Consider the following 12,628-nt stretch of genomic DNA (forward strand, 5'->3'; position numbering starts at 1 on the left):
TAAGTGCAAGTTCGGCTGTAAAGTTACACTCTAGGAAACCCACAGGGAGGTTCTGCCCTGTCCTGTAGGGTCGCTGAGTTGGAAGAGACGAGATGGCAAATCGACGTGATGTGGCTTTTCAAAGTTATGACGATGAGCGGCAGCGTTTTTCAATAAATGAAGAAAAACGACTCAGCCTATAAAACATGGCTTCCCATAGGTATTCAAGATACCCCAATTCCAGACAGGTTAAAATGTGGAAATCAGTGAAATACTTTGTTGTTTAATCCTACCATTCTACCCGGACAAGGGACAAGTAGCTGAGCGGCTTCGATCACTCTATTTTCAGAGTCTCTGGCTCAGGACCCACAATAAGAAAGAGACTTCCTTGTAACCCAGGCACCTCACGGAGGTCAAGCAGGGAGAGTCTGACCCCTCGTAAGCAGCAGACCTGTCGCAGGGGCTGCCAAGGCTGTAATCTTTACCAGGGCAGATGGTCCTGGTTTTCTAGTGTGGAGAAGCTGGTGGGCTTGAAACACCACTCTATCAGTTCCCAGGCGAGTGCTTTAGCCAATGCGCCACTAGCGCTCTTTGCAACCCAGCACCCAAAAGCCAACCAACCCACTGCCATCAAGTCAATCAATTCCAACCCACAGTGGCCCTCAAGGACAGTCACGCAACTCCTCGGGGCACATGAGACTAAATCTTTCCTGGAGTCCACAGCCTCATCTTTCTCTCAACAAGTAGCTGGTGGGTTTGAACCTCTGCCTTGAGATTAAAGCCAGGACTTACATCTCATAGCACCATCCAGGATCCTTATAACTTGGGACACAGATGCACCTCCCACTACTCTGCCAAAGACCTTTGGGAAGGGCGTGATGGCTAAGAGCCAGCCAGGCTCCCTAGCTCACTGTGACCTGGTTAGACCCGTGGCTGAAACACACACACACACAACTAAAACAGACTTTACAAAACAATACCTAACTAAAGATCGGTATGGTGCACTGTTATTTTTTTTCTATTTTATTTTTTTTTAATGTTTGTTAAAAAGAAAGTTTGTCAACCTACTACTCAACTGTTTTTAAGAGTAGTGGGCCAGGACCTGAAGTTTGTAAACTACTGGCCTAGACCTAGACGCACAGCTCTCTGCAGGCAGAACCTTGCTATATTTCTCAAGAGCACTCCCAGCAAGCAGTCGCTGTGGAATTGTTTGTTGGCTAAAAGGGAGAGAGGGGGGAAGAACTAGAAAGACAAAGGGGGTGCACTGGGAGGTCGGGAGGATGTACAGAAAGCGGAGGACAGAGGGTGGGGCATATGCCTCTGTCCCCTAAGACGCCCAGGGTCCAAAGTGGTCTCCCATGCACCTCCCAAGTCACCAGACTTATTGCTCCCACCAGAGACAGATTCTCTGTAATTAGGGTGCCAGCAGCTGGAGCTGCTCCAGACTCAAAAGCAGAGTCATCCCCTCACTCTCTAGATGTCAGAAATAGCCAGCACTTGTCAGTGCCTGGAGCCTTTTATAAACCAAACTCAATGCCATGGAGCTCACCCCAACTCAGGGACCCTATAGGGCAGGCTAGCGCTGCCCGGTGAGTTCCCGAGACTGCAGCTCTTCATGGGAGCGGCTGGTGGTTCGGGATTGCTGACCTTGTTCGCGGTTAACAGCCCAGAGGGTTACCATTGAGATAACCGTTGGGTAGCTCAAGAGGTGAAGCTCTTGACTACTGCCCACAAAGGTTGGTGGTTCGCTCCCACCTGGAGTGCCGCAGAAGGGACGCTTACAGGTCGGCTTCTGAAAGGCCACAGGGAGCAGTCCTGTTCTGCCAAGGCGCTGTGGCCCTGGGTTAGAATGGACTCACAAGGAGAGGGAAATCCCTGCTGAGCTGGTGGGGACCTCTGCTCTACCCCGCCCAGCCCCACCACCATCCAAACCCCCACGGCTTATTACACAATAACTTGTAGCAGGGTTCACAGGTACTAAGTGTGATTGCACCAGGAATTGCGTGAGAAGACTTGGCCCCAAATCAACACCGTGTAACTGATTACTCGTCATGGTCCTCTGTTCTACTGCACAGGCTTTCCTCCTGAGCTCACGAATAGCTCCAGTCTGGTGCCCCCCTTATGCCAAACTTCGGAGGCCTCAGATAACCAACTACTAGATGTCTCGCAAATGTTCCCAAAAGTCTCCCCGCCTCAACCCCCGTCCCCCACCCCCATCCACTGACCTTTCCTTGAACAAGATGCCAGTAGGCTTTGCCCACGGACACACTTGTCCAAATCAACTCATCGACTCTGACCACCTATCAGACCAGAGGTGAGGACCCCCGGGCCCACGGTCCTCGTACCAGCCAACCTCAGAAGCCCTACCAAAGACCAGCTGTTTCAGCATCACATTAAAACAAAATGAAACAAAAGAAATTCACTCACTGTCACAGAGTCGATGCCAACTCATAGTGACCCTATGGCCTTATATGACAGGGTAGAACTGGCCCCTGTGAGTTTCCAGGAATGCCACTTTTTACAGGAGTAGAAAGCCTTTCTTCTACCTTAGAGAGGCTTTGCAGCCGAACACATGACCACTACGCCACTAGGCCTTCTAGGCCAACACATGAATTACCCACACGTTACCCCTGGAACAGTTCAAAGTTATCCCCCAAACACTGACTTTCCATGCTCTATTTCCCTGGCCTTCCCAAAGTATAGCAGGCTAATTTTTAAGCTGCTGATTTTGTATAGCCCACGAGTGATGTTATAAATATCCAAATAGCCCTTGCCAGGAAAAAAAGATTCTCCACCCTTGTTGTAGAACTTAGACCCAGGAAGGAAGTATTCTAGCCAAAGCCAACTCACAGTGGGACATGGGTGTCAGCAAGGGTCAGCATTAGACAAGGCTGTCCCAACCCTACAAATGGTCCCTCCTCCACTGGCGTGCTGTGCCTGCCACTCAAAAATAACAACAACAAAAATCCCAAAAGTAAAATAGATAAATAACAACAACAAATACTTATGCGGTGCTCTGAACATCTTTTTTTTTTTTTTGCAATGACACAATCTTTTTATTTTCTTCATTGATTGTTCATCATTTTATTGGGAGCTCTTACAGATGTCATAACATTCCATAACTCAAATTCGCATTTACTTTGTACAATAATCACGTGAATGGGCATGAAGAAATAATGGCTCAAGGTCAAGCCCTGGATGACTGACTGGATGGTTGGCAGTTCAAATCCACCCAGATGCATCCCATGCCTGGTAATCTCCCTAAAAGTCACAACCTTGAAAACCCTATGGGGCATGCACAGTGCCCACCCCACACCTGAATCGCGATGGATTCAGTGACAACTAACATACAGCTATTAAGTGACACGGTCAAGACTTGAGTCAGGGTCCCTACAGTGTCTAAGTTCTAAGCAATAAGCTCTCAGGTCATGGTGGGAAATGTCCTTCCATCTCCTGCTCTCTCCACCCTGGACTACAGGGAGAGCAGATGCATTTCCTTCCAGCCACATCAAGAGCGGTTGCCAGTAGCTGGTTTTGGAGAACCAAAATCACCAAGCCTTTGGGTTAGCAGCTGGAAACATTAAGAGTTTGCCCCAACCAAGCAAGTTAAGCAAATTTGCAAGTTCGGCACCAGGTCTCCTGACCCAGTAAGACAGGGCCCGTCTCTGTCCAGAGCTGGCTCCAAATGGCCCCACAAACAAGTATAAAGGGTCACACACACACACCCATATTAAAAGGCCTGGTTATAAAATAAATGTCAAAAATAAAGCATGATCAATTGACAAAACCACCCAGCAACCCTCACAGCTTACAAAACTTCTAAGGGGGGCGCGGGGGGGGGGGGCAGGAATGATATATTTCTACTTTACTATACATTCCTCAATTACTTAATTTCGCAAGATCCCAAAAGATAAGCAAGATATTTCACCACCATAGCTTCCCATTTAAAAAGAAATGTTTTTTTGTTAATGTGTTACAACTTTTCCAAAATATCCCTACTGCTTTGTGGTAGACTACTGGATCCTAAAAATCGCTTTGGATTAAGACTGCTGGTTGTTTTTGTTCCGTTTCCTGTCTGCTCATCAAAAAGAGGGTTGATCTCCGTTTTCCCCAGCGACTGCGGTCCTCCCAGTGACCAGCCAGCCTGAGACCCACAAGCTAGCCCTACAGCACGGAAGATTATCCCCCCCAAACACTAACTTTTCATGCTGTATTTCCTTGGCTTTCCCCAAAGTAAGACCGCTGGTCGGTCGTAGCTAATGAAACGGACACTCCCTCACCTGCAGGGGTGTCCAATCCGACTCACAACAGAGACGCTACGGGGCTGGGGAGAAGGTAAGCAGAGGCCTGGCAGATCCGATCCGGGCTCCCGCATCGCCCCCAAACAGCCATGACCTTGGGTTCACAGGTCCACCTCGCGGAGCCTCCGCCCCTCGTCCGCAAAGCAGGAACCTAAGTCCCCGGGGGAAGAATTCACTAAGAACCCCAGGCGCATTGTAGGAGCACCGCGCTGGTCCCCGCCGTCCTGGGGGTGGGGGTGGGGGTCGTGGCAAACCTGCCAAATCCGCCCGCCACTCAAGGTCAGCGGGCAGGCCCTCCGGGGGGCCTCCGGGCGCTATCCCAAAGGCAAGGCCCAAGGGACACTCGTGAGCCGGGCCGGTCCGTCCACCCCTTCCCTGCCCCCATCCTCCTCCCCAGCCGGGGCCTCGGCGGTCAGAGGCCGGGCCCCGATCGCGCAGGATCGGGCCAGGGGACCCCGGCTTCCCAACACCCCAGCGCGCGGGCTGATCCCCCACACTCCGGCTCCGACCCGCACGGCGGCCCCGGCTTCCGCCCGCGGGGCGGCGGGCAAAGGCAGTACTCACCTTGCGGCGCCCCGGCGAGCGCGCGCCGCGGGGCCTTTGTATGCAAACACGGAGCGGGCTCCGCGCCGCGCCGCCCGCGCCACTGGGCCCGCCCCCGGGGCGGGGCCACGGGGCCGCACTCAGGGGGGCGCGGGACGTGCGGAGGAGCGCGCTCGCTTTCCGCACCCACGTGGCCCCCGGAGGTGGGGCGACCTTTCTGGAAGGTCTAGGTCTTGCGGGATTGGCTCTCAATGCCCGTCTTGGTTTTCCTGGGAGTATAAACCTTTAGACCAAATTTCTGATTATCTGTCCTTAGCCAACCAAAGCCAAAGCCTGCTCTTAGTGATCCCCGGAGACAAGATAAAACTGTGCCTCAGGGTTTCTGGGGATATAACCTTTCCCGGGAACAAACAATCCATCTTTCTCTGAGTGCAGCTAGCAGGTTTGAACTATGGATCTTGAGGTTAGCGTTAGCAGTCCAAGGCTTACCCCCAGTGAGCCACCCAGCCCCTTCCTCCAACTTTGGTTTCTTGGATTCCCCAGCCCCAACAGTTTAGATTGACATGTGGAGGGAGGGGGCTTCTGAAAGCCGGTGGGGAAGATCCATTTAGCTTTACATTTTCCTACGGACTTTTTGAAGCGCTCTCATTTATACCACTGCCCTGATGGTGTAACGTGCTTTAAGAGTTGGACTGCTAAACACGAGGTCAGCGATTCCAAACCAGGTGGACAGTAAAGACTTAGACAGTCTCGGAAACCCACAGGCTAGCTCTACCCTGTCCTGTGGGGTCGCTGTAATTGGTTTGAGGGTAGTGGGTTTGGTGGTTTCTTGGAAGGGCAGAAAAGTGTTCATAGGGTATTGATGGCTGATACAAGTAGCAGGTGATCCAAACGCTTCAGGAGGGCTGCTGGGTGGATCCCAACAAACATCCCGGCTGTGGTTCTGCTACACACATGGGGTCGTTGGAATAGCCTCTGAACACTATCCCCACCCCCATCCCCTTACCTCCAGCCTCCCTTCCCTCTGAGAAGGGGGGGGGGTGCAGCTGGTATAGTGCTTACACACTGGGCCACTGACTGCCAGCTCAGCCGTTGGGACCCAAAGACAGGGCTTCAAGTCTCTGAAACCCTCAGGAGCAGATCCACTCATCGATCCACACGTTCCTGTGAGGTCACATGGGGTCGGAATCCACTCCTATGGATGGCAGTGGTGTGCTTTGGGAAGGTACAGAGGTATTTGCCACAGCAATGGGAAGGAGCCAGGCCAGGAAGCCTCCCAGGGCTGTGCTCTCACCCTTCAGTGGGACTGCCCTGGTCACGTCTCTCCTTACCTCCTTTAGCCATATAGGGGCAGTCATGTGGGCCATGATTTACACGTAGTGTCTCAACGTTGCTGCCGGCAAGTTCGTCCCCACTAAGCCACATAGCGTAGACCTGCCACCAGCAGTTCTTGTAGGCTGTAATCTTAAACAGATCTCTGGCCTTCCCCCAAGGAGCTGCCCCAGAGGGCTCTCACTGCTCTTTGTCTAAAAGATCAGAGCAATCATTTCCATACGTCTCCGGCTTCGTTCATCCACAAAGCAAACGGGTGCCAGCTTCTGTTCAGGACCATGCCTTCTCGGGGAGGGAGGCAGGTCTCTGCTTGCAGGAGGCGAAGTCCAGGCATGAATACATTAATCAGTGAGATCATCTCCCATGGCCAAATGACTTTAGGCAGCTGACCGGACAGGCATCTCTAAGGGGTAAACACCCTCACCGTTCAGAGATGGGGGAGCGGGGTTGCCAGAACCTTCTAGAAACAGCAAGTGGAAAGGTTGGAGGCCTAGTGCTGTGGGTGACTAGCCCACAACCCCAAACCTGCTGCCGTGGAGTCAGTTCTGACTGACAGCAACCCTAGTTAGGGCTTCCGAGGCTGTGAACATCCGGGAGCAGATAGCCTCGTCTTGCTTCCAAGGAGCGGCTGGTGGGTTTGAACAGGCGGTCTTGAGCTTGGCAGTCCAACGTTTACCTGACAGGTGACTGAAGCGTAGTAAGTGAGCGAAGACAGGGGACGGTGGTTGTTGCTGTGAGGTTCCTTCGGAGTACGCCCAATGCACTAAAGAAGGGAACAGCACCTGGCCCAGTGCCATCCCCACAATCATCCCTCTGCCCGAGTACATTACTGCAGCATCCATGTCTGCCCGTCTTATCATGGGCTTTCCTTCCTCTTCGTCGCTGCCCCTCCACTTTGCCAAGCCTGTGACCCTTCTTCAGGCACCAGTCTTTCCAGGTCACAGGAGAAGGGTATGGGGAAGAAGAGCAGAGGCCAAGTACAAGGGTCATTGTAGACCAAGGCCAGGGATTTGAACCTAGGAATTATGTGATCCGCTTTACATTTGTAAAAGCACGTCCTCTGCTCTGTGGGAAATGACCTCAAGTAGACCGGAGGACACAGGAGACCAGGAGAAATGGGGCACCCAACTCTCCTGGGATTTGGTGGGACTGGGTGGTGAGCACTAGACAGAAGACTGGGTATATGTAGGAGGCAAGGTCTTGCTGGTGTAAGGGAAAGGAGATGCACGAGAGGAGAAACCAGCGGAGGAAGCATCAAGGGCCAAGTCTCAATGCTTAAATCCCGCAGTGAATGGCGATGGCCCTAAGGGAGATGAAGAATGGAGGGGTTGGGGGTGCCGTTTAGATGGGAGCTGTTGTCTGAAAGGCAGGCAGATGCAAGCTCAAATGTCAGCACCCAGGGAAGACGCCGGCTGGTTTGTGATAGAGATGTGGAGTCGTGTGTTGCCGAGAGCTGCCCCAGTCAGCATCTGACCATGTGTGAGTGCCCACTAGCCTGTCATGGGACATCTCCCACCTAGGCAGCCTCCACTTGTCATGTTCACAGGGCAGAGCAAAGGGTGTTTCACCGTTTGCCCATGGTAAGATGCTTCCGAAGGGGTAGCTGGGAGACCAGGGTGCAGCATCGCTGCCCGGCCAATTGCAGAGGTGTGCAGGGCCTCCTCCCACCCGCTGGCAGGCCCCGAGGAAGAAAGGGCGGGTGGTCCTGCCTATGAGGAGCAGTGCTACACCACTGCACGTGGGGTTGGCATGCGTCAGAACACTTTGGGGGCTCTATTGTTACAGGGCCTCTAAGAGAAGCGTTTCTCTGTATCCCCCTGGCCCCCAGCTTTGCCACAGAGTAGCAAGGTTACCTTATGCTTCCAAGGCGAAGGAAGCAAAGCCCTCACTTCGCTTACAATCTCCTAAGTTTTCAGTTTGGACACCAAACCAGAACCAAATTCACCGCCGTCACAGTGAGTCGGTCGCAACTCACAGTGGACCTATAGGCCAGGGCAGAACTGCCCCCTGTGGGTTTCCGAGACTATAACTCTTTAAGGAAGTTGAAAGCCTTTGTCCCCTAGGTGGTTTTGAACTGCTGACCTCTTGGTTAACAGCCCGATGCATAAGGACTGTGCCCACAGGCTCCACATTTGGAGACAGGGGGTGTAAACTCAAAACACCCAGCCAAAAGCTCTCATTCTGCAAACGGTGAACCTAGGAGCTGTGTCCATTGATTCACGCGGCCCTGCTAGAAGGCCTTTGGTAGAAGGCAACTCATTCCCCGCAAGCCCATCCAGCCCTGCCTCCCTCTTCTCCCCATCACCTATCTCAAAGGACCAGGCATGCAGGGAGGAATTGCCTTTCAAATAAGCAATGAGGAGAAAACACTCACTAAATCAGATTTCATGCTCAAGTTACAAAAGGAATCGAAGCCTTCCAAAACCTGGGGCCTCAGACCCCTCCCCCCCAGGGACCCTCATTGTGTGGGAGTGACCAGGACACACACCACGGTAACTGAGTGGAGAGTCAGTTAGGAGAGTTCCGGGGACCCCCCTGGCCGAGCCCAGGTGGTGGCTGTGTTTAGTCCGATGGAGGAGCCGCCACGGGGCTGCATAAACTCACTCAGGCTTGATAACCTGCTCAGAGCACCCCGAGTACAGACCATTCGTTCTAACCCCTCAGTTTTACACTCTGGGAAGTGGGTGCAGGTGTGCAACATAGGTTCACTGCCTGCTCAGGGCTGGCCTGCCGCCTGGAACTTGGAACAGCAGCGGACTTGGAAGATTTTTAGATTCTAAATTCCCCTGGGAGGAGTGCATTTCACAGAAGGATTAGTTCAGGCTGTCAGAGGTGGGTGGGGTGGGGGTGAGGGGCCTGTTAGAGAGTGAACAGGCTGCTGACCGCCCGCCCAGGAGTTCCCTGCCCCCCACCCCGGCCACTGGATGGTAGTGTTCTGGGTTTGGTTTGGCTTGCGCGCTCGCTTGTGTTTTGTTGGTTTGGTGTGAGGGTATTTTTTGGGGGGTAAGGGAACCAGGGGAGGGTCCTCTCATGAGAGCAGATTCTGCTTTACTGAGAAGGTATTTATTCCACAGGACTCACCAAGTCCAAGCCGACTCACAAGGACCCTATAGAACGGGGTAGAAGGTGCCCCCTGTGAATTCCTGAGACTGTAAATCTGCAGGAGGGAAAAGCCTGTCTTTCTCTGGCGGAGCTGCTGGTGCTTGCGAACTGCTGACCTTGAGGTAAGCAGCCCAGTGTGTAACCACGACACCCCCTAGGCTAAAGAGCTGGAAATGCTGTACACACCAGGAAGTTCTCTCTGCATGTGAAGCGGGGCCAACAATACAAGACACGCCTCTGTCTGCACAAGAACCCTCCTTTCTTATAGCTGTTTACAGTAATCGTATTGTGTCGGGACTGCCCAGTGGTTCCAAACCAGCCCCTTCCGCCAAAGGGCGCTGCTGCCTGCGTGGAGTGGGGAACCCCAGCAACTGAGACAGGTGAGTTGTAGGTGATGCCACCCCCACCCCCAAAACAAATCCTTGACCGTCAGGTAGATTTCCAATACAGAGTGACACCACCGGACCGAGCAGAACTGTCCAATAAAGTTTTCGTGACTTTAACCTTCGGTGGCTTTTAACCCCTCACCTTTCGGTTAACATGCAAGAACATAGCCACTGCACACCCACATGCATACGTGGTAGGTAAGAGACAATATCAGGAAACACTGCCACTGAGCCAATTCTGACTCAGAGAGTCCCTGTAGGAGAGGGGAGGGGCGAGCTGCTCCTGTGGGTTTCTGACGTGGTAAATGTTGACGGGAACAAGAAGTCTCATCTTTTTCCCTTGGAACAGCTTTGGGGGGTGGGGTGGGGGGCTTCTAACTCCTCCTGGCCTAGTACCATCAGGGCCCCTTTTTTCATGTAGGAACTTACAATTCACTGCCAAACACACGCTGTTGTGTCCATTTCAACTCACAGAAACCTAATATAGGATTTTTTAAGGCGGCAAACCTGTGAGGGAACCCAATGGGTCACCCCAACACCAATGGGTCACCCCAAACACAGCAAGGGCTCTTTGTTGTTGCTGTTGACGGGGGCCAACAGGTTGTCCCCATCCGTAGCACCATCCTCACAGCCTCTGTGTCAATCTATCTCGTCCAGGGCTTCTTCTGTCCCGCTGCCCCTCTATGTTACCAAGCACGATGGCCTTCTCCAAGGACAGGTTTCTCCTCAAGACTGTGTCCGAAGTACCTAAGTACCTAAGTCTTGCCATCCTTGTCTCTGAGGAGCATGCTGGCTCTGCTTCTTCCAAGACAGGTGTGTGTGTTCTTGGGGCGGCGCGGATACTTTCCGTATCTTCTCCGGCGCCATCATCCCAATGCATCGATTCTTCTTCGGTCTTCTTTATTCAGTGCCCAACTTGCACGTGCAAGGGGTGCGATTGAAAAGACCGTGGCTTGAGTCAGTGACACCTTCATCCTCAAAGGGACCTCCTGGCTTTTCAAGACTTTCACGAGGTCTTGTGCAGCAGATCTGCCTAATGCCGTGTGGCATCATTTGATTGGCTTGCCTCTGGCTTCCATGAGCCCTGAGGATTGTGGATCCAAGGAAGATGAAGTCCGTGACAGCTTCAAACATTTCTCCATTTAGCACTCTGTCACCCTAATGGTCCGGTTTGGAGGATTCGGGTTCCCTTGACATTGAGTCGTCATCCACCCTGGAGTCTGCAGTCCTTGATCCTCTCATCAGCGAGTGCTTCCAAGTCCTCTCACTTTCAGCAAGCAAGGCGGTGTCATCTGCATGTCGGAGGTTGTTAAGAAACCTCCCTCCAATCCTGATGCTGCATGTGTCTTCACCTAATCCAGCTTCTCGGAGTATTTACTCCGCATACAGGTCGAAGAAGTGGGCTGAGAGGATGCAACCCGACTAAACCGCACAGGATGCCCTTGTTCGGTTCCCCCAACTGCCTCTTGATCCATATGCAAGTTCCGCAGGAGCACAATGAGGTTGCTCTGAAAGTCCCATTCTTCTCAAATACGATGCTTAGTTTGTTATGATCCGCACAGTCCAGTGCCTTGGCGGAATCCATAAAATTCAAGTAGACAGCTTTCTGCTATTCTCTACTTTGCATTAAGATCCATCTGATATTCTCTACTTTGAATTAAGATCCATCTGCCATCCCTCGGGGATACTTTAGGGCTGCCCTGATACCCAAGATTAGGGTGGGGCTCATCAACTGGCACTGAGGTGTTCTGGAAGGCAAAAGAAGCCCCAGAGAAACCAAGGAGAGAGGCTGACAGTTGGCTACAGCTGTGTGGGGGGGGGGAGGGGGCGGGGGGGTTGTTTTCAAAGGCCTCCAAGTCACTCTAACTGATACCTTAAAAAGTTGCTGTGTGCCCTCTCTGCCCCATCCCCACCCCCAAAATCACAAATCTGGCTGAGCAGGGCTCCAAGGTGAATAAAGGTCCGTGCGTGCAGTGCCTTGGGGGAAGCTTGGAAGCCATCCCAGTAAGTCCAAATGTTAAAGAGGAAGAGTCAGGGCAGCTGGAGACGCAGGCTACCCCCCCCCTGCCCCGGCCCCGCGCTGGCACACCCGGGTTGGCCACAGGTCACTAGCATGCCCCTCCCAGGGGCAGCGGCTGCCCTTTCCCACTCCTTTGTCATGAGCCCACTCCTTCCGCCAGCACTCACTTGTTGAATGTCTCCCTTGTGCTCAACGCGTGTGCAGTCCAGTGAACTGGAGTGACAGCAGCAGCCAGTCACGCAAATGAAGGCAAAATGTCACCCTGCCCAGAACTAGGGAGTGAAAGGTTGGACACTGCCGTGGGGGTGGGGCAGTTCAGTCCCCAGGGAAGGAGGGCACTGAACTTAGTGGTCTGAGTAGGCATAGAGGAGCAGGCTGGCAGGAGCAAGGACAGCTAGTACACGCAGGGCTCGTGACTGACTGACCGCTCATGTGACAAGGGCGTCAAAGCCAGTCTGGCCTGCCATGTGATCAAGGTGGGGGTGGGGAGTGGTTAGGCTGCTAGCCTAGACCTGGTTTATTCTAGGCACTGGGCTGACAATGGAGCCCTAGAGGTAAAGTGGTGATGTGTTGGGCCGCTGACTACAAGCCAGCAGTTTGAAACCACCAGAAGATCCTAGGGAGAAAGGCAGGGCTTTCTACTCCAGTGAAAAGTTACAGGGGCAGTTCTACCCTGCCCTGCAGGGTCACTTGGAGTCTGAATCAGCTCCATGGCAGTGAGTTGGGTTTGGGTTTGGGTTGCCAACTGCAAGGTCATGGGTTCAAACCCACTGTCTGCTCCGAAGGAGAAAGATGAGGCTCAGCCATCTGTTTTCTGGAAGATTGACAGTCTCAGAGACGCTGTAGAGTGGTTTTGCTTTGCCTTGTGGGGTAGCTAGGAGTCAGCACAGACTCAAAGGTGGTGGGTTGAGGTCAGGGAGTGAGGCAAGAAAGGAGAGAGGATGGGTAGGAAGGGGCAAAAGAAG

The 12,628-nt window shown here is 53.0% G+C and overlaps 1 protein-coding gene across 2 annotated transcripts in view; it reads right to left on the bottom strand.

Moving 5' to 3' along the window:
- LPIN1 (lipin 1) overlaps positions 1-4,927 on the bottom strand; it is an 86,337-nt gene extending 81,410 nt beyond the window's left edge. For both annotated transcript variants that reach the window (XM_075557095.1, XM_075557094.1), the window contains exon 1: positions 4,845-4,927. The gene's annotated coding sequence lies outside the window, so the exon portion shown is untranslated. The remainder of the gene's footprint in view (positions 1-4,844) is intronic.
- Between the last annotated feature and the right edge of the window lie 7,701 nt (positions 4,928-12,628).

This window comes from Tenrec ecaudatus, chromosome 8 (genome assembly GCF_050624435.1).
Source record: "Tenrec ecaudatus isolate mTenEca1 chromosome 8, mTenEca1.hap1, whole genome shotgun sequence".
Classification (NCBI taxonomy): domain Eukaryota; kingdom Metazoa; phylum Chordata; class Mammalia; order Afrosoricida; family Tenrecidae; genus Tenrec; species Tenrec ecaudatus.